Here is a 22,177-nt window from a genome sequence, read left to right as displayed (position 1 = left end):
TCTTCAGTTCTTTGCATCTGCATGCTGTTGTGGTAGGGCAGTAGCTGCACTTCACTGATTTTCAGTCCTTCTTTGCGACAAAACTGTGAATTTTCTCTCTCTACAGCTTTTCCTCTTATCTCCCAACCATTTCACAGCCTTGCTCTGAAGATCTCAGCATTTGGACCCTTGGAGGCTGAGAAATTGCAAATTTCTTTGCTGTAAACCCTAATTTACAGCAAAAATTAGGGTTTAGCAGTAGCCTCAAGAAGCTTGCCAAAAACTGGAAGCTCCAAGGTCTGGATTGAACAGGGCTGAAACTGTTTTTAGCCTATTCAAGTGGAGGGACCAGCAAATAATTGAATTTGGGGCATTTTCCATTTCCATCAAAGCAGGTGAAGGCCAATTGATTGCCCGAATCAAGGGGCAAATCAGATTGAAGACTTGCCAGTGACTTTAGACAGCAAGGGAAGTTTGGATTTCGAAGGGGATCGGGAGAATCCCATTGTAAATCAACTTTTTCTTCAATAAAGCTAAAGAAATACCGAAAGGGGCGCCAATTTTGGGACCAATTGGATGTGCATTGTCCAACATCAATAGGTAAATTTGCATTTTCAGATTTGCATTGATTGTTTGGTGCTGTAATTAAGTTGTAATCAAGGACTTACCACACATCCACGGAAGGAATGCTACTTTCAGCTGGAGAGAGTGTCATACTCTGAATGGATCCCAAAACGCAGCAAAGCAGCTTCTGGATGTCGCACACCAACAAAACTTAGCAAAGGAAGACCGGATCAGCAACACCAGTTAGCTTGCTGACATCTGCTCCGACCAGTGTGTGGTAGATTGGAAACAAGCATCAAACTGTTCTAGACAGCAATGGCAAGCAATACATAATCACCCTCTACAAGCTAAAGCACGTTTGTGGTGATCAGCTATCCTCTTTTGCTTTTCTTGCGATATCTGAAGTGCATATTTTATCTTTGCATAGGCTACATACATGCAAGTTTTCCACATAACGTGTTATTAGCCTCAAAGATCTTATCCTTAGTTTGCAGAATAGGTGGTACCTTCTTGCTACTCTCAACTACCTCAAATGGAGCTTTGGCCGTAGAACCTTGAAGTGTGTTGTTGTAAGCAAACTCAACCAAGGGCAAATACTACTCCCATTGTGTCTTGTGGTCTGAAACATAGCACCTTCAAAGATCTAGCACTGTGGAATTTGCTTTCTCAAACTGACCATCTGTTTGTGGATGAAAGGATGATCAGAATGTCTGTGGTATCCATATTCTCAAACAATCCCTTCCAAAATAAATTGGTCATCCGAGGGTCTGGATCACTAATCGACTCTGGAATACCATGATACTTAAAGATGTGCTGCAAAAATAATTGTGTCATATGATTAGTCTATATTTTCTTCCTCAACGGAATAAAGTCCATTACAATGCTCTATCAAGGCCTATCTGGAATAGGCAAGGCCAATAAAAGAAATACTCTATTGCCTTGACCATGGCATCAATATCACTGTGTCTTGCATACGGAGGAGCATGACTTTCAGTAACAACTCTACGCCTTAACTGCTTTGTGACACACGGTTATCCATGCATCATCACAAATCCATCTCTTACTACAAAGTGTTCATGCCTTTGGCCATTGCAAAGCTCATTATAAACCTTAGTAAAGTCCGAATCAACAACATATTGCTCTTTCATGGCACCCAACTCAATGTGATAAACCATGCTAATGATTGAAATTTGTGGCTTACATGACATTGCATCATCCACTACATTCTTACATTCCTTAGCAACCAACCTATTCCAAGCTATCATGATGTCTATCTCAAAGGTACTTGTCAACCAATTCGATGCAAACATTTGCTTGAATTGTACCCATGTTGATGGTGCTCTACCTTGCATCAAAAGAGTAGACCACCACTGTAATGCATTCCCTTTCAAGAAAGTGGCTACCTTTCGAATCTTCGAGGACTTCGTGAAGTTTCCCCGCTGAATAGGCAGCATCAAACTGCTGAATGAAAGTCAAAGCTTTCAGCCTATCTTGGATACCTCTAAAGGACTCAACCTTCATTGCTTTTCCACCCTCATCATAATCTTTTGCTGTCCCTTTGAGTGTCAAGTTGTAAAACACTCGCTGCTGCAAAAAGGGTGCACTTGCTGAATTTACATCAGAACCAATGCCAAACGAAGCATTTGCATGACCAGAATTCATTCCTTGAGCCCCATAAGCATTCGGGAGTGCAGATGCAATACCAAACATGCTACTTTGTGCCCTAGGCATCAAGCCAATGCTGCCATACATAGGGTTTTGCATATTTCCAGATATACCCAAATACCTTGGGGATTACACACCATGCATTGGTTACTGCATAGCATAGGGATTTGTGCCATAGATTCCCGTATGCCGCCCTTGTCCAACCATAGTATCAAAAATCGTGCTTCCGCTGAAATATCCTAGCTACCCCATCATAGCATGCATGCCTCACTATCCAAAATCCATTGGATTGACACTTCCGTGATGGCCTTGTATTTGCATTCCTTGCCCCGTAGGTACCAACTGTTTTATTTTACTAGCATCTTTGCGAGCTTCAAATGAAGGGCTTGGCATTAGCTTCGGTGTATCTTGCTGTCTCCTGAAGGTGTAAAAGACGTCTTTTTCTTACCTTTGCTGTCCTTTGGAGCATTCAAAAATCGGGTAAATTGAAGATCCTTGGCCAATTCAGCAAGGAGATTTGTTGTTGTCTTCATCTGATTCTTGAACTGGTCATCAAATTCCTCTTCACTTTGCTAGTCATCAACCTTCTTATGCCTTGAAGGCTGTCCATCTTGCCCAACAGCAACAATTTCAGCTTGTTGTCCATGGTCTAAGCCCTGTCCAAGGTCATGCATTGCGTTTCCTTCATTCCCATATGAATATTCATACTGAGAGGCATCATCACTACTTGAGTCCATCTCACTATATGAAGACATATTACTGTAATTTCTTAGATAAGAATAAAAATCAGCACTAGCACAAAGCTTTGTCTTGCAATTAGATGCCTCGTGCCCACCAAATCAAGGGATTGAGTGGTATCCCAACAATGGAACCACGAAACTAGCCTTCCTCCTCGGAAAGGGTGGTAAATAACCTGATTAAGCACTATTTACAGCAATTAACAAATCCACAAAACTGAAAAGCACACTTTACCATATAATAATCTTGGACATTGAACACCCTCTTGGCTCAAAAACTGACGCCTCTTTCGGCATTTATTTAACTTAATTGAAGAAGTTGACATACAATTCTCCGAATCGTTTCAGTATTCCAACTCCCCTTGCCATAAAAAATGACCAACAAGTCTTCAATCTAATTTGCGCCTTGATTCCGGTAGTCAATTGGCCTTCATCCACATCGATGGAGATGGAAAATGCCCCAAATTCACTGATTTGCTGGTCCCTCCACCTAAATTTAACTGAAAACAGCTTCAGCCCTATTGAATCCAAATCTAGGAGCTTCCAAGTTTTTGCACACTTCCCAAGGCTGCTACTAAATCGTACTTTTTACTGCAGATTAGGCTTTACAGTAGAGAAATCTGAAATTTCTCAGTCTCAGGTAATCTCAATGCTGTAATCTTTGGAGCAAGGCTATAGAAAGGCTAGGAGATGAGAGAGAATGTTGAGGAGAGAGAAAATTTCAGACTTTCTTCACGAAGAACTAAAGAAAATCTGTCATTTACTGCTGCTGCCCTATCTCAACAGCTTGTAGATGCAAAGAACTAAAGAAAATCAGTCATTTACTGTTGCTACCCTGTCTCAACAACTTGTAGATGCAAATAACTAAAGAAAATCAATCATTTACTGCTGCTACCCTGTCTCAATTGCCTATAGATGCAGTCACCTGCTGTTGATTGGTCTTCTCCTGCCCCTGATTGCCTCAGAAGGTCCTCCAATGGCTGCAAATCCGACCAACAAAATCTCCTCTCTCTCTCGTGCAAGTTGAACACAGTAAAAATGCCTCTCTCCAACCTCTAAAGACGTTTTGCAAACTTGCATGGACATTTTTTGACAAGTGGCAACATTCCCAAATGGTTTTTCCAACATTGTCCATAATTAAATATTAATTAACAGTCTTTAAATACTGAAAATTAATCCAATAATTATTTCGATGCCTTAAAAAATAATCTAACTAGCCAATAATTAAATGGACTAGGCAACTTTCATTTCCGAGTGTCTCTGCACCATCTTTGACCATCAAATTGGCGTTAAGTACCATTAAATGTCACTTCTCTAGTGTCACCAACTAATACTTATGACCAAATGATTATCCTAAGCCAACAACTAGTACCAGATACCACGAAGTACCTGTGCAGCATAACTTATAGCAACTTTTGCACTTCACATCCCTTGATTTCCTCAAATCTTGGGCTCATAAATTTACTCTAACCATAGTTACACCTTACATGTACAACATTTACTTAACCATGTGATTAAAAGTTAATCCGCATGTTAAGTGAGACTTCAAAAATACATGTCCTCACGATACTATGTCTTCAATGAGAAGGTCAATCTAATGGGTGGCACACAGGGTACAAACAATGGATGGAAACTCCGCTTCACGCAAGGGTCCCATTCTCTAACAGTTGAAAGCATTGTCAGTGACCAATTGTACCATGTTGGCCACACCAATTTACATGGTACAAGAGAAAGAGAATGTAGGTGAGATTGATTAAGAGTATAGGTGATGAAACCAGCCTTCCTTCTTGAAAAGACTAGTAATTCCTTTATAAACAACTTAATTACATCAATCAATAAATGAATATAACTTGAAATGTGCAAATTATCTTAATAATCTTCGACATTGGACACCCTATTGGCCAAAAACTAGCAACTCTTTTCCTATTTCTTTAACTTGATTGCTAATGGAATAAGTACAAGCAGAGATTCACCACCTCCTTTGTTGTTTCAAAAGCCCCTTGCTATAGCAACAATCAACATCAATTCAAGCCAATTGCCCCTTGAATTTTCACCCAAGGCTTACACAAATGAGACCACCAACTGGCCAAATGTTGCCCCAATTTACAACGAATGCACTCGCATCTAAATGCCTTGACAATTTTACAAATTTCAAGTACCCTAACATCTACAAAAATTTAGGATTTACAGTAGAGATCTCTCTGTTGTCCACCAAATTGACCGAAATCTAATCCAAAAGGCTGAGAATGACTGAGCACAAGCTCGAGAAGATGAAAGAATATCAGAAGAGAGTGATATTTCTGATTTTCATGCAATAAAGGTCTGAAATCTAATTGTTGTCTGTACTAAACAACATTAAAAGCTGCCGCTAGCTGCCAGCAGGCCCAACCTGCTGCATGGTGTCCATACTATGGATGGAAACTCGGCCTCAAGTTTCCACCCCATAGATGCACAATTCGAGGCGTTATCCGTGACAACTTACACCACATTTTGCAGCCCAACCTAAAAGATTATGCACGATGAAATTAGAATAAATTTGGGAGATAAAAGAAGAGATTACAAAAATAATGGATTTAGAAGCATTACCTCAATGATGGCTTGCCGTATGTGCTGATACATAAACGAGCCCGTGATTCTCCTTCTCCTTCTGCCTGCATCCACCGCTCATAAGAAGTATGTGCCAAGTGGGCAAGAGACGAGGATGTTAATGATCCCCCTTTTTTTTAGGTCAGTCCATCCATCGGATAGGATAGAGCATCCATACTTCGCCCAACTGGCATGACCCGGCTCAAAGGACTTATCAATCCTCTCTCTTCTTATCGAGTTTCTTGGTACGCATATCATTGTACGTGACACTGTACCATCCCTCGCATGGACCAACAGCGGCAATGGCTTTCACCATCCGCTTCCATCGAACCACTTTGAGAATATGGAAAGAGAGATTGCACTCAATTATGGTACGTGCAATCTCAGTTTCTGCTTGCCTTTGTCTCTCCTTGAGAAAGAAGAGAGAACCTGAAACTTGCCCCGTTGCTTGGGCAAGAGTGGCTTGTCTCTTGGGCATAGGTGCACCACTCGAATGGCTTTTTCTAGATGGGATAGAAGAGGCTCCTCCAACAAAGGAAACCGAGACAGTTGGAGAGGGATCGCCGTCCCCATCCGAGACCTCATGATCTGGAGAGATCACCTCCTCACTTGCCCTTGAAAGGCCTTTTGATAGATGACGGAGAGTCAGAGAACTCAAAACGATGAAAAGCACAAGCACTTCTCCTCCCAACCACGCCTAGATAAGTGCTGGCCCTCTAACCGGATCCCTTTGCCAGCCGTCAACTTCCTGAAGTCCTACTATTCCTGGACTCCCTTACTCTCTAGGCTCCCCTTAACCCCGTTCAGGCGCCCAAGAGCCCGGACGGTCATTCTCGTGCATGTTCCCCTATATTTACCTTAATGTGACATTAAATGTCACTTTTAATGTCACATTCCATATTTATGACCTTAATGTGACATTAAATATCACTTTTAATGTCACATTAATGTCACACCTTTGCATTGCTTCAATGGCAAGTATTTCCAACGACAATCTTCATAGACACCGTCGCGAATACCGGGGCATGGTGTGGCTTCCCCTCCTAATTTGTAAAGGTGGATGAGAATGGGAGTGACGGATGAGGTTTGGAGCTTTGGGAAATACTTGCATTGCCACTTGCAAGTATTGGATTTCTCCTTCACTCGTTCGAAGTAGGCACAATGCAAGTGAAAGGCCTCATGGAGAGGGGGTGCTATTGATGATATATAGAGAGAGCCTAGAGGGTCACGCGTGGAGGGTGAAATGAAAGAAGAAAGGAGTAGAAAGAGTAGAGAGCTTGAAGGAGTAGAGAGCTTAACGGAGTAGAGAGAGGCTATAGCTTGATGGAGGAGAAGGTTGGAAGGGTTGAGAGGTTAAGGGAGGACTCGAGGAGAGAGCTTGAGAGAGTAGGAAGGATGGAGAGCTTGAAAGAAGTAGGAGGAATGGAGAACTTGAAAGGATGAATGAGATGGTGGGGGAGGGGAGACTTTATAGAAAGGGAGAGTGCTTTGGGATTTAGGGTTGGCCCTTGTGGGTGGGGGTGGGGGGTGTGGGGAGAGAGAGAAAGAGAGAGAGAGAGAGAGAGAGATTTCAAATTCTGAAATTTGAATGGTGGCCCATCATCCATGGAAGAGGATAGTTGCATTGTACCATAATCCATTATGTGTATATAACAGAGAGACAGAGATGGATGAAATTTGAATCATGAGAGAGGGAGAGGAAAGGAGAGAGAGTTTTTAAACTTGTTAGTTTAAATCTTTAATCTTTAATCTTTTCTCTTGAGTCTTTGTAAGAAAGAAAGAAAAGATAGAGAGAAAGAAAAGAAAGAATAGAGAGAAAGAAAAAAAGAATAGAAGAAAAGAAAGGTAAGAAAGAAAGAAGAAAAGAAAGGTAAGAAAGTAAAGAAAAACGGGCCTGAAAACGGTCAAAAAAGCGACCATTTATAACTTTATTGGCCGCAAGGCCCAGGTGTACGAAAGTTGGGACCCACATGCAGCGTAATGGTCACGGTGGGCATCAGTCGCGGACAGGTCACAGGAAATGGACCGGACGGGTCCGGACGCAGTCGGACTTGACGCAGCGGACAAGTCCAACGGGTTGACCTGTCCGTCGGACATGGACAACTTTGGATAGGATTACCATCATTAATACCTAACATTGGGAACTTTGAGACCTTGAGAAGACTCATAGGGGTAGCAATGTGTGACATTAATGTGACATTAAAAGTGATATTTAATGTCACATTAAGGTCATAAATGTGGAATGTGACATTAAAAGCGATATTTAATGTCACATTAAGGTAAATCTAGGGGAACATGCACGAGAATGACCGTCCGGGCTTTTGGGCGCCCGAACGGGGTTAAGGGGAGCCTAGAGAGTAAGAGAGTCCAGGAATAGTAGGACTCCCGGAAGTTGACGGCTGGCAAAGGGATCAGGTTGGGGGCCAGCACTTATCTAGGCGTGGCTGGGAGGAGAACGACACTCGTGCTTTCCATCGTTTTGATTTTTCTCACTCTCCGTCATCTATCATTGGTATCAGAGCCTATGGTTCGGGGTCTCAGATCGATAATCGTTCGTCAGGTTGTCAGACGCCAGTCAGGCCGTCAGTCTTTGTGAGCTTGCGTGAGTACCTGGCACAGTAAGAAAACGCGACGAGACGGGCGTGAAGAAAAACGGAGAAGCAACTCGTCACATTTGAAGCGCAGCGCCACGTCACATCGCTGAAAGCGAGACGGGACGGGCCGTCAGAACGCGCCGTGAAGAGAAGAGAAGTGCCACGTCACGTAAGTGACATCTAACGTTACGGGGACCCGTTGCAGAAACGTTACGGGCATAAAAAAGAAAAGAAACGGGGACCCGTTTTTGGTCTGTCGACTGGCGAAAAGCAAAAAGGGGATTTTGTTTCTGGTCAACGCCTGCACAACGAACCAGAACCAGCGTGAGATAACACGATTCCGTTTCTGGTCAATAAAAGAAGAGGCGTCAGCTGCATCAGTCGAGAGGCATCAGCTGTGAGGCAAAATGTGTCACGATTGTTGTGCGTGAGACAATTGCTGTGAAACAGACAGGAAAATATCATACACAACTGAAGCCACAGCCTGCCATTAAAAATCAGGGAAGTACTTTACTTGTATGCAAATTTCTTATTTTTGCTTTCCAATTCCAGTGTATTAATGGCAAAAAAAGGGAAAGAAAGGGTAATGGAAAGTTCTAGTTCTGGGGATCAACCTATGGTAGATCCCCATGAACCAGACATACAAGAAGAACAATGGGAAGAATTTTTTGCCACGAGAGAGCAATTCGATGATCTTTCTGCTCGTGTGCAAACTCAGGGGGTTCAAATGGAATTTTTAACCCAAACACTTATTGAAATAAAATCTCAACTAACTTTATTGTTGGAAAAAGATAAAAATAAGATAGAAATCTCAGATGTCCCATCTTCATCGAAAGATTTAGATGTGACTATGCGAGATCCCAAGGAACTCCAAACTTATCCTAAATTGAGGGATAATCCGGTTTTAAAGGATATGAAACCACCTCAATTTTACGCGGAGGAAAAAGATAGGAATAAAGATACAATCTTTAATTTCCTCCAAAAATGGGAAGATTTACATAAATTGAAGAATACCCCACCACATCTCCAAGCACTGGAGGCTAGTTTAACTTTGGGGCCCAAAGTATATAAGTGGTGGCGAACTTGAAAGGAGGCGAACAAAATACCTGAAACTTGGGCTCAATTTGAATCCGTCTTTTTAAAAGAATTTCTTCCTGAAAATGAAATGGAAAGAAATTGGGAAGATTGGGATTATGTCAGACAAAAGGGAAGACCCCTGCTGACATATCTGGAGGAATATCGTGAGATAATCCTCAAACTGGAAGGAATTGATGAATTCCAAAAACCAAGAGGATTCATTAGGGGACTGGATAAAGCCTGTAAAAACGAAGTAAAACGGAGTTTACCTAAGACTTGAAGAGGCAATTAAATTTGCATTAATTTATGAATATAGTACGCGTCCTGGTACACTCACTAGTCTCACTGATATGGAGCCCAAGTCTAAGGAATTGGAAACCTTAAAATTTGTGGGCAAATTTAAAAGGAAAATGCCATTTTTCAAGGGTAGAAAACAACCTTTTGAAAAGAAACCATATATGAGGCCAAAGTTAAGTCCTGATGACTTTGATAAGGCCAAAAAAGAAAAATTGTGCTTTAATTGCCTATCCCCTAACCATGCAACTTGGAATTGCCCTCAAAAGAAAAAGGGGCAAGATAAAGGAAAAGATAAGGACAAGGGTAAGGGAAAAGAAAAACAATTCCATGTAGTGCAGACCTTAGAATTAAAGGGCCATGAAAAGTATAAATCTTTAGAGGTCTTGCACATGGATGTACAACATAAGTGTTGTATGTCAACTTCTATGTGGCAGCCTACTTTTGGGCCACATGATTTACTTAGAGTACATGGATTGATAGCTGGAAAACGGGTCAGAGTCATGATTGATGACTCTGCCACACATAATTTTATAAATTATGCACTTGTCAAAAAATTGAAACTTCCCCAACAAAATAGTGAGCATCAATATGTTGTTCGTATGATGCAAGGCCAAGACAATAAAATATGGGATACAATGGTATCCAATTTGGAAATCAAGATTCAAGAATATAAAGATAAGCTTGATTTCCAAATAATGAACATGGAAAGAGCGGATATTGCTCTAGGGAGGGAGTGGCTATGGGGATTGGAACCATCCTTAAAACGTAGCTATCACCATAATACACTGGAATTTGAAAGGGATGGTAAGACTTTTGTCATTCAAGGTGAACATGAAGTATCTGATAATCCTTTGCTGTGTTCTACTGAAGTTCAGAAGCTGCTGAAGAAGGAAGTTTGTGAGGTATATATGCTATGGTCTCTTCCTGTACAGAATACTTTTACTTTTTGTAATATAAAGCAACAATTTTCTTATGTTTGTGAGTTGAATGTTAATAATGAATTGAACAGTTTGTTAGATGATTTTAAAGATGTGTTTCCTTCTAATTTACCAAGTGGCCTTCCACCAGATAGGGGTGATATAAATCACCCAATTGATATAAATAAGGATACACACCCAATTTCAAAACCACCGTATAGGTTAAGTGAAACACAGCATCAAGAAGTTGAAAGACAAATTAAGGATTACCTGGATAAAGGGTTTTTTCAACCCAGTAATTCACCTTGGGCTTCACCAATTTTATTGGTAAAGAAAAAAGATGGTTCTATGCAACTTTGTGTTGACTATAGAGCACTTAATAAAATAACGGTGAAGAATAAATTTCCTATGCCCAGAATGGAAGATCTTTTTTATCAATTGCAAGGGGCAAAATTCTTCACAAAGATAGACTTAAGATCAGGTTATCACCAAATAAGAATTTAAGGCACAAGATGTTCCCAAGACGGCATTTCGTACTAGATACGGGCATTATGATTTTTTGGTGATGCCTTTTGGCCTCACTAATGCACCAGCTACCTTTATGAAGCTGATGAATAGTGTTTTACGGCCCTATCTAGGACATTTTGTAGTAGTCTTTTTGGATGATATCTTGATCTTTAGTAAATCAAGAGAAGAACATTTGGAACACTTACAATTAGTATTCCAACTGTTAAGAACACATTCCCTTTATGCAAAGAAAACTAAATGTGAATTCTTTGCACAAGAGGTCAAATATCTAGGGCATATAATCTCGAAAGAGGGAATCAACATGGATCCAGAAAAAGTAAGGGCAATTATTGAATGGCCACCTCCAAGGAACCTAGAAGAGCTGCAGATCTTCCTCGGTTTATTTGGATTTTATCGTAGATTCATTCGAGATTATGCCAAAATAGGTGTTCCAATGACAGACCAACTTAAAGGGAAAGGGAAAAGTTTTAATTGGGGAACAGACCAAAATGAAAGTTTTCAAAAACTTAAGGTAGCTATTGCTACAGCTCCAGTATTATTAATAGTGGATCCCAATAAACCATTTGTGGTTGAAGCTGATGCCACTGATAAGGCAATAGGCGCGGTCTTATTACAAGAAGGTCGACCAGTTGCTTTTGAAAGCAAGAAATTAGATCGTGCAAAATAGAACTACTCTGTTTATGAGAGGGAGCTGTATGCAATAGTACATGCAATGAAGAAATGGAGGCACTATTTGTATGGTGCCAAACTTTTGATTTTATCGCATCATGAAAGTATTAAGTGGCTTAATGATCAGCCAGATTTACACGGGCGTAAAGCCAGATGGGCCGAACTCCTCCAAGAGTTCGACTATGAGATAAGATATAGAAAAGGAAAGTATAATATAGTAGCTGATGCACTCAGCAGAATGCCCATCATTAATGAATTGAGTTTTACTCAGTTCACTTCAAATTTGCTTGAATCTTTAAAAGGGAAATGCCAAGTTGATCCGGCATATTCCAACATATGAGAAACAATAAAAAATGGGGATCCAATTGAAAGTGCTTCTACTGAGGAAGGAATATCTGAGGATGTTCAACAAGGAAATGGAGCATCAGTGTTGGGTATCTCACACGCCTTACTTACGCCTACGCTCATATGGGAGTGTGCGGGTGATCACTAGGACACTGGGGCACTTTTTACTCTCGGTAGGAGAGGTTTTTTCCCCCAGATTATGTGTACTATTTTGTATGTGCTTGTGGTGCACACTTACGGGCACTTACTGTGTTCGGGTGTGAACAGCCCCTTATAACCCTAAGGTATAAGGGTTATCATTTGTACTTTCAGCTAACACTCTATTCAGTACAATTGCATTGGGTATCGTGCTCAACTCTGTCTCTCACTCTCACACTGTCTACTGCACTTCAGCTGCACCTCGATCCTCTCCCATCTGACATTTGGTATCAGAGCTGGTCAGCAGCTCTGCACAACTCCCGAGGATTCTGCACAGCTCCCGAGGACTCAGCCGCCGTCGCTAGTCGGCTCAGGTTTGGGCCTGCATCTGTCTGCCCTGTGCAGACTCGTCAGTCAGCCCATCTCCTTCCTGTAGCAGCGCCGCCAGGAGCCCCGCCAGATTGGCGCCTCTGTGCCCTAGCGCCAGCTCGTCAGACAGCGCCACCAGCTGCCTGCGCCGCCTGGACCTGGAGCTGAAGCCGCCTTGTCTGTCACGAGCCCTGCTCCTGCGTGTGCCAGTTCGTGACCAGCGCCGCCCTGTTTGCGAGAAGCTCCACCTGACGCGCCTCCTGTACTTGCAGATGCCGTCGCCACCTAACGCGCCACCTGACGTCGCCTCCTGACGCCGCCCTGTCACGTCCTTGCCAGCTGACGCCCTGTCCCGCCATCTGACGCCCTGTCCCGCCACTGGTACCCTGTCCCGCCACCTGTCTCCTGACACGCCACCAGTGCCCTGACGTGCCGCCTGTGTCCTGACGCGCCATCCTGTACCCTGTACCTGTGCGTCAGTCCGACTGTACCCAGCAGTCATTACCTCGGGAATCGTGCCCGTCGTCAACACGCAGAGGTAACATTCTGCACTTTTCTTTTACACAGGAGTTCGTGCAACAGGTTCAGGTTCAGCATTGGGAAACGTGCTGTGTCAGTCTGTGACACATTGAATGCACATTTTGGGGCTTTTGTAACAGACATTTGTGACAGAAATTTTGGGCAGAAAATTTTGGGGCTTTTGATGTTTTAGTGCTGCTGAGCACTAATTGCACCTTGGGAAGCGTGCATCAGTGACAGTTTTTTTTGACAGAGTACCCTTTGACATTAATTGCAGACTTGTGTTTGCTGCAATTTCTGGAAATTTGCAGATTTCCAGCCCGTACTGCATTGACATTGCTCTATTGCCTTTTGGGAAATAATGGCAAATCAGGGAGGAGATGTATTCACCTATGTGTCCAAGCAAGACCGATTGGATGGGAACAATTATTCCCTTTGGTCTTTCATGATGAAGAATGTATTAGTGGCCAAAAATTTGTGGGATTATGTCAGTGGAGAGGAAGCACGACCGGGAGTTGTGGCTCCCGCTACTCCTCCTCCAGGAGGACGTGCAAGAGGGCAACCTCAGCCCCCTCCACCTCAGCCCGCTCAGCCACTTCCCCCAAGAACTGCAGCTCAGAAAGCTTGGGATACACGGGATGCACAGGCTATGTCGCTGATTGCATTGGCAGTTCAGCGTTCTATCATTCCTCATATTCGTTCAGCAGCTTCTTCACAAGAAGCTTGGTTGACATTGGAGCAGATGTTTGCAGGAAAGAATGAGACTCGCATCTCTTTCTTGAAGAAAGAGCTAGAGACTCTAAAGATGAATGAGGGTGATTCTATGCAGGATCATCTCAACAAAATTCAGGACTTGCGGGAGCAACTCATGAATGTGGATGAGTACTACTCAGATGCGCAGCTGATTTCTACGACATTGAATTCACTGCCTCCCTCTTACTTGGCTTTTCATACTGCCTTGAACCTCACTATGAGGATTTCGAAAGAGCCCATCACTTTCATTCAGCTTGTCAGTTTGCTTCTAGAGGAGGAGCAAACTAGACGGAACAGTGGTGTGGATGGTATAGCCTCTGAGCAGGCTTTTATGTCAAGGCAGAAGGGTAAAAACAGCCAAGGGAAAAATGCTTCGCAGAGTTCTGGTAGTAGTAGCACTTCACAGACAAGTCAGAAACAGGGGGGCACGCAAGCCAAGAAAGGAAAATGCCATTACTGCAAGAAGCCTGCCCACTATATCACTGAGTGCAGGAAGCGCATCGCCAAAGAGAAGAAGAAGGAGTCAGGGATGTCTGTTTCTGCAGCTCCTTCCACTGCTAGCGAGTCCGCGTCCTTTGTTGCAGCCAGGGACTATTGTTTTTACACTTGCAGTTATGATGTCTCTTGGGCTGATAGAGCATTTAGCTCTACAGAGGATGCTGACACTTGGTTCTTTGACAGTGGTGCTTCACGGCATATCACATCTCGTAGAGATTTGTTTGCTTCTCTTGGTGCACCTCCCGTTGGGAAGTCTGTTCAGTGTGCTAATAATGCATCATACCCTGTTCGTGGTATTGGGGAGATTCAGCTTACAGCCATTGATGGCTCTATTCTCCGCCTACAGGATGCTTTGTATGTGCCTGGCATTAAGAAGAATCTGCTTTCCATTTCTTCTATGGCACGTTGTGGTTTGCAGGTCACCTTTGATGATGACCGTTGCATGGTCCGTGACAAGGAACACATGACATTGGTCTTGACAGGTTCTCTGTGTCATGGGTTATATGAGTTGGATGCTCTTTCGGTAGATCAATCTGCATATTTGACATCCACTCTTACTCCTGCTATGTTAGAGGCAGAGTTATGGCATGCTCGTTTGGGGCATGTAAACTATGGCAGCTTGATGCTATTACAGCGTACTCAGATGTTGGATGGATTACCTCTCTTGGAGAGACCTCCTGAGCATTTATGCGAGGGTTGCATTTTGGGGAAAATGCATCGTTTCTCTTTTCCCCGTGATGTTGCTTTTAGAACAACAGCCAGACTGCAGCTTGTGCATTCGGATGTTTGTGGGCCCATGCAGACACAGTCATTGGGTGGTTGTTACTATTTTGTAACATTTATTGATGACTTTACACGTTTTTGCTGGGTCTACTGCTTGAAAAAGAAGTCAGAAGTGTATGATGCATTTTTGGCTTTCAGTGCACTTGTGGAAACTCAGTCTGGTTGCAAGATTAAGACTCTCCGTTCGGACCGAGGGGGGGAATACATGTCCTCTATGCTGAATTCTTATTTGCAGCAGAAGGGCATTATCCATCAGTACACTACTGCATATACTCCACAGCAGAATGGGGTAGCAGAGAGGAAAAATCGGTCACTCATGGAGATGGCCAGATGTATGCTGAAGGCAAAGAGTTTGCCTCATAGTTTTTGGATGGAAGCCGTCATGTGCGCTTGCCACATTTTGAACAGATGCCCTACCAAGGCCTTGAAAACCGTCACATCTTTTGAGGCTTGGCACAGCCGCAAACCTTCTGTTGGCCACTTCCGTACTTTTGGGTGTCTTGCATATGCCCATATTCCACAGGTACTTCGAAAGAAGTTGGACAACAAGGCTGTAAAATGCATCTTTATGGGATATAGCAGCGAAAGCAAAGGCTACAGACTCTATGATCCCGTGACCAAGAAGGTTTTTGTCAGCAGGGATGTTGTATTTGATGAAAAATCAGAATTATCCTTGGCTGGTTTTGATACATATCAGGCTGCCCGTGATGTCTTTGAAGGGCTGCTGCCCATCACATTTGGTGATTCAGCTGGTACTTCAGCAAATGAACCTAATGTTCAGCCAGCTGCTCCTATGGAACATGCAGTAAATCAGCACATTGCTGAAACTGAAATTCAGCAGGAACTTGTACACAGTCAGGAAGCAAGACAGGTGCCTAGATGGTACACGCAGACTATGAGAGATAGTCATTTGGAAACACCCTTGGCTGGTCGTACTCGAAGGCAAACTCGACTGCATGATTCAGCACATTCCATGGAGTTTGTTATGGCAGCATGTACTCATGATAATGAGGAGCCTGAATGTTTTGAGGATGCACGACATAGTGTGCATTGGATGGCAGCCATGCAAGCTGAATTGGATTCTATTCATAAGAATCATACTTGGGATTTGGTGTCTTTGCCAGTTGGCAAGCGTGCCATTGGTACGAAATGGGTCTACAAATTGAAAAGGAATGCAGATGGATCCATAGATAAGTACAAGGCACGGCTGGTAGCTAAAGGCTACGCACAGAAAAAGGGCATTGACTATGAGGAGACCTTTGCTCCTACCTCCCGTATGACGACCATTCGGTCTATGATTGCCTTGGCTGCACATTTTGGTTGGAAAGTGCATCAGCTGGATATAAAGACTGCATTCTTACATGGGGAACTTCAGGAAGAAGTGTATGTACAGCAGCCCATTGGTTTTGCAGTTGAAGGCTCAGAAAATTTAGTATGCAAGCTGAAAAAAGCTCTATATGGTTTGAAACAAGCTCCACGAGCTTGGTACGCAAAGATAGATGCTTTCTTGCTTAGTCAGGGGTTTGTAAACAGCCCATCTGAGTCTACCCTTTATGTACATAAAGAGGGGGGATCCATGCTGATTTTGTGTCTATATGTAGATGACCTTTTGCTCACTGGAACACATGCTGATCAGATTTCAGCATTCAAAAATAATTTACAGCAAACTTTTGACATGTCTGACTTGGGTATTTTGCACTATTACTTGGGCATCCAGTTTGTACATGATGCTAGAGGCATTGGATTATGTCAGTCAAGGTACATTGGGCAACTTCTTGAGAAGTTTGGCTTACAGGATTGCAAGCCAGTTTGTACACCCATGGAACCTGGGCTCAAACTGTCATTACATGATGACAGTGATTTGTTTGATATCCATACTTATGCTCCAGCAGTGGGATGTCTCATCTATCTATGCCACACTCGGCCAGACATACAGTTTGCCGTTTCAGTTTTGAGCAGGTACATGCATCAGCCTCGTATGTCGCATTGGCAAGCTGTGAAGCGTGTGTTTCGTTACTTGCAGGGTACTAGAGCTCTTGGATTGCTTTATGCCAAGGCAGTTACATGCTTACAGTGACTCTGATTGGGCTGGTGATTTTGATACTCGTCACTCCACTAGTGGCAATTGTTTCTTTCTTGGCTCGTCATGCATTCCTTGGCTTAGCAAGAAACAATCCACTGTTGCCACGTCGTCATGTGAAGCTGAGTACAAGGCAGCCTTTACTACTGCAGTTGAGTGCGTATGGCTTAGACGCTTACTTGCTGATTTGGATGTATCTGTTACGGAGCCTACTCCTTTATATACTGACAATCAGAGTGCCATCGCAGTGGCACGGAACCCTGTGTTTCATGCTCGCACGAAACACATAGAGATTCACTACCACTTTGTCAGAGAGAGGCTACATGCAGGTGATATCAGCCTTGTCTACTGTCCTACCACCAGCAATGTGGCAGACATCTTCACCAAAGCTCTTCCACGAGACAAATTTGAAGCATTTCGCGATGCTTTGAATTTGACGCCCTTTGGTGGCGGATGATCCTTGTACACTTGATCACTCTTCACTCCAGGGGGGTTTGTTGGGTATCTCACACGCCTTACTTACGCCTACGCTCATATGGGAGTGTGCGGGTGATCACTAGGACACTGGGGCACTTTTTACTCTCGGTAGGAGAGGTTTTTTCCCCCAGATTATGTGTACTATTTTGTATGTGCTTGTGGTGCACACTTACGGGCACTTACTGTGTTCGGGTGTGAACAGCCCCTTATAACCCTAAGGTATAAGGGTTATCATTTGTACTTTCAGCTAACACTCTATTCAATACAATTGCATTGGGTATCGTGCTCAACTCTGTCTCTCACTCTCACACTGTCTACTGCACTTCAGCTGCACCTCGATCCTCTCCCATCTGACAATCAGGGGTTGCTCAAACTGGATTCAAGTGGAAGAATTTTACCATTGATAATGGTTATTTACTCTACAAGGGTAGGGTATGTGTCCCGAAAGATATAGAAATAAGGCGCCAGATACTCTTTGAGTGTCATGATACCCCTAGTGCGGGACATCCAGGAGTTAATAAGACTTATAGTCTTATTAAAAGGCAATTCTATTGGCCTGGAATGAAGAAGGACGTCCTTGACTATGCGGTCAAATGTAATAAATGCCAGGTTAATAAAGCTGAAAAATTAAAAATGGGAGGATTTCTCCATCCATTAGAAATTCCTTCGGGAAAATGGGAGAGTATCTCCATGGACTTTATTGTTGCTTTACCTAGAACACAGAGGAGGCACGACTCTGTGTGGGTGATTGTGGATAGGTTAACCAAGATGGCTAGGTTTATTCCAACTTCAACCGATGTTAAAACACTAGAATTGGCTAGATTGTTCGTAGAGAACATATACCGATTGTATGGCCTTCCGGCAAATATAGTTTCTGATCGGGATAGAAAATTTGATAGCCATTTTTGATGTGCGGTATTTAGGAAATTGGATACTAAACTTAGCATGAGTACGGCGGATCACCCACAAACAGATAGGCAAACTGAAAGGGTTAACCAAATTCTTGAAAGATATGCTTAGGGCATATGTAAGTAAAAGGCAAACTAATTGGGAAGAGTATCTACCGATAGCAAAGTTTGCATATAACAGTGCCAAGCACTCTTCCACTGGATATAGTCCATTTATGTTAATGCATGGGTTTCAGCCCAGAGCTCCTTTTGCAGTAGGACTGCATAAGGAAAAGGTTCAGGCAGCTAAAGACTTTTTGGAGGATATGAATAGTATGTTAAAATTTGCTCAAGAAAATATTAAAAAAGCTCAAAATCGAGCTAGAGCATATGCAGATCCTCACCGAAGAGACATCTCCTTTGAAGAAGGAGAATTGGTCTATCTTAAGGTGCCTGAACAAACTAAAACTATGAAAAAGGGACATTGTCCAAAGCTTTCACCAAGGTATTGTGGTCCTTTCATAATACTTAAAAGGTGGGAGAATTGGCTTACAAGCTCCAACTACCTGCTAGTAGTAAAATACATCTAGTTTTTCATGTAAGCAAATTAAGGAAGAAGCTGGGTGATTTGGATAATCTAATCTTAAATCATGATATTGAGGAGTTATTCTATGACCAATCTAATCCACATGAACCAGAAAAAATATTAAATGTTCGTAATAGACGAACGAGGAATACTATTTATCAAGAATGTTTGGTTAAGTGGAAAGATTGTTCAGAAGAAAGCTCAACATGGGAGCGAGTAAGTACTTTAAAGAAAAGGTTTCCCGATTTACAGTTAAGACCTTCCAAGTATCGTTTTCGAGGACGAAACCGATTCTTAAGGGGAAGGAAATGTGACATTAATGTGACATTAAAAGTGATATTTAATGTCACATTAAGGTCATAAATGTGGAATGTGACATTAAAAGTGATATTTAATGTCACATTAAGGTAAATCTAGGGGAACATGCACGAGAATGACCGTCTCGGCTTTTGGGCGCCCGAACGGGGTTAAGGGGAGCCTAGAGAGTAAGGGAGTCCAGGAATAGTAGGACTCCAGGAAGTTGACGGCTGGCAAAGGGATCAGGTTGGGGGCCAGCACTTATCTAGGCGTGGCTGGGAGGAGAACGACACTCATGCTTTCCATCGTTTTGATTTTTCTGACTCTCCGTCATCTATCACAATGGATCATGCCATCTTGACCTTTATTATATCTTGTGGTTAGACACATGAGAGATAGAACACCATATCACAGTTTTGCAAAGGAGACTTCACATATATATAGTGGCTCTGTGCATGGAAATTTTATAAAAGCTAGATTTTAGCAAATCATTGAAAGAATGTACAAAAGATTTGGCCAAGGCCTTGCATACTTCAGCTATGTATGCATTCCCACACACCTTGCCCCCATGCAAACCCCCCCGCTCTATGGCCCCCCAAGATGACTGGTATGATGATGATTGTAGGGACACTGACACATGCCTACAGAGAGAGATTGCTTTGGACACTCAAATATATAGCCAAGCAAGGATGCTCTTCAGATACCTACTGCGAGAAAAAAAAAGTGAGACTGCTTAGCAAAAATTAAGATAGAGATATACCACCTAGCTTTGCGACGAGAGAGCAAAGAAGCATGGAGAATGTTTCACAACAAACAGCCCCCTATACAGATTACATCACCCGATGCTTGGTTTCATTACGGGAGACAATTATATAATGTACAGGGACACCATGCAACCTCCACAAACCCATAGACCAACACAGCGGTCCTTCTTCACTAGTAAGATGGTTAGAGAAGTGATCTACAGACTACAGAATAGGAGGGCACATGATAAGGACAATCTAGTGGCAAAGCACTTCTCACATGAATGCAACACATTGGCACCCATATTGGCAAGTATGTTCAACAAAGCAATATGTGAGGGATTCCCAAAATATGGTCAAACAATACTATACTCCCACTTTTTAAGAGTGGAGACCCTTTGATCCCTAGTTACTATAGGACCATCACGATCAGCCACACACTGGCTAACATATATGGATCGATATTGGAGCACAAGCTTAGTACATGGGTGGAGATGCACAGCAGAAAAGCATAAAGGCAAGCTGGTTTTAGATTTGGATACACCACATTGGATCATATCGTCACACTTAGGGTGATCATTGAGGAGGGCTGAGCTTGAGATGATGATTTATTGTTGCTTTGTGGATTTTCCTAACGCATTTGCATAGTTGCCTTCGTACGTGGTACAGACTGGTTCATACAGTACGTACCGTACGGTACCGTACAGTACATATCCATACGAATTTTTACGAATTTTTAGGCCTGTTTCGGCCACGTCGCCTGCGCCGCTGGATCCCGCATCCCGCGTTTTCTGCGCCTCCGCTTTTACTCTGCGTGCCTGTGTGGCACTTTTTGGGGGGTGGGAAGCCTTGGGTACCTCACCCCACCCCCTTTTCTAGCCATGCACTCCCCTCCCCAGCCCTCTTTGGATTCCTTCTAGCTAGCAGCCCTCTCTTTGACCGTTGACCCCTCTTTGACTGTTTAAACTTTGACCCTTCTCTCATCTACAAAAGGTGCTCCTCTCTTCCATGCTTCCACACCAATTCAGCAAGCACTTGTGACTTACCATTCTCATCTTGCTCTCTTGGATCTCGTCACTCCATTCTTGAATGGACGTGTGATTTGTCATTCTCGAATCTCACCTCCCATCTTCTCTTTCCCGCACCCTATCGAAGAATTTGTCATTCTCAAATCTCATCTCCCATCCCCTCTATCCCGCACCCTATCAAAGCATTTGCCATTCTCATCTCCCATCCCCTCTCTCTCTCTCTCTTGCTCTTTCAACTTTACCCCAACCCTCATGCCTCTCAAGTCTCACTCTCAACTTTCAAGAGTCGAGACTCTTTTTTTTTTTTTCCGTAAAAGGTAATTGTATTAATTACGAAAAAAATACAAGATTACTTAATTACAAGATACATGACGACAATCTAAGCCATCATGTGAAGAGGTTCTAAGTACTACAAGTTACAATGTCATGGCAAAGACGCGGAGGAAATTGCCATATGCCAGGGACGTAAGTCCTCCCTAGAGAGCAAATCAGAATGGTGGAGAAGAGCTAACTACCATTCTCGAATCTCACCTCCCATCTTCTCTTTCCCGCACCCTATCGAAGAATTTGTCATTCTCAAATCTCATCTCCCATCCCCTCTATCCCGCACCCTATCAAAGCATTTGCCATTCTCATCTCCCATCCCCTCTCTCTCTCTCTCTTGCTCTTTCAACTTTACCCCAACCCTCATGCCTCTCAAGTCTCACTCTCAACTTTCAAGAGTCGAGACTCTTTTTTTTTTTTCCGTAAAAGGTAATTGTATTAATTACGAAAAAAATACAAGATTACTTAATTACAAGATACATGACGACAATGTAAGCCATCATGTGAAGAGGTTCTAAGTACTACAAGTTACAATGTCATGGCAAAGACGCAGAGGAAATTGCCATATGCCAAGGACGTAAGTCCTCCCTAGAGAGCAAATCAGAATGGTGGAGAAGAGCTAACTGCCAATACAAGAGGCCCTTAAGCCTCGCAATATGCCGTTGATCATTATAGGCGGAGTCAAAAAGAAAAGCATTCCGAATGGTCCAGTTATGCCAACAGCCCCAATATCGAAG

General features: G+C 42.9%; 1 protein-coding gene and 1 pseudogene across 3 annotated transcripts in view; both read right to left on the bottom strand.

Annotated features, from left to right (window-relative positions):
- The window catches only part of LOC148011105 (Nitrilase/cyanide hydratase and apolipoprotein N-acyltransferase family protein), a 140,195-nt gene that overhangs the window by 9,764 nt on the left and 108,254 nt on the right, over positions 1–22,177 (bottom strand). The gene's annotated exons all lie outside the window — the stretch shown is intronic.
- Positions 1,210–12,967, bottom strand: LOC148011106 (uncharacterized; annotated as a pseudogene).

The sequence above is a fragment of the Lygodium microphyllum genome, chromosome 29 (assembly GCF_053477565.2).
Source record: "Lygodium microphyllum isolate KBCC chromosome 29, Lygodium_microphyllum_v1.1.10, whole genome shotgun sequence".
Lineage (NCBI taxonomy): Eukaryota > Viridiplantae > Streptophyta > Polypodiopsida > Schizaeales > Lygodiaceae > Lygodium > Lygodium microphyllum.
This window is presented reverse-complemented; position numbering and strand designations above follow the sequence as displayed.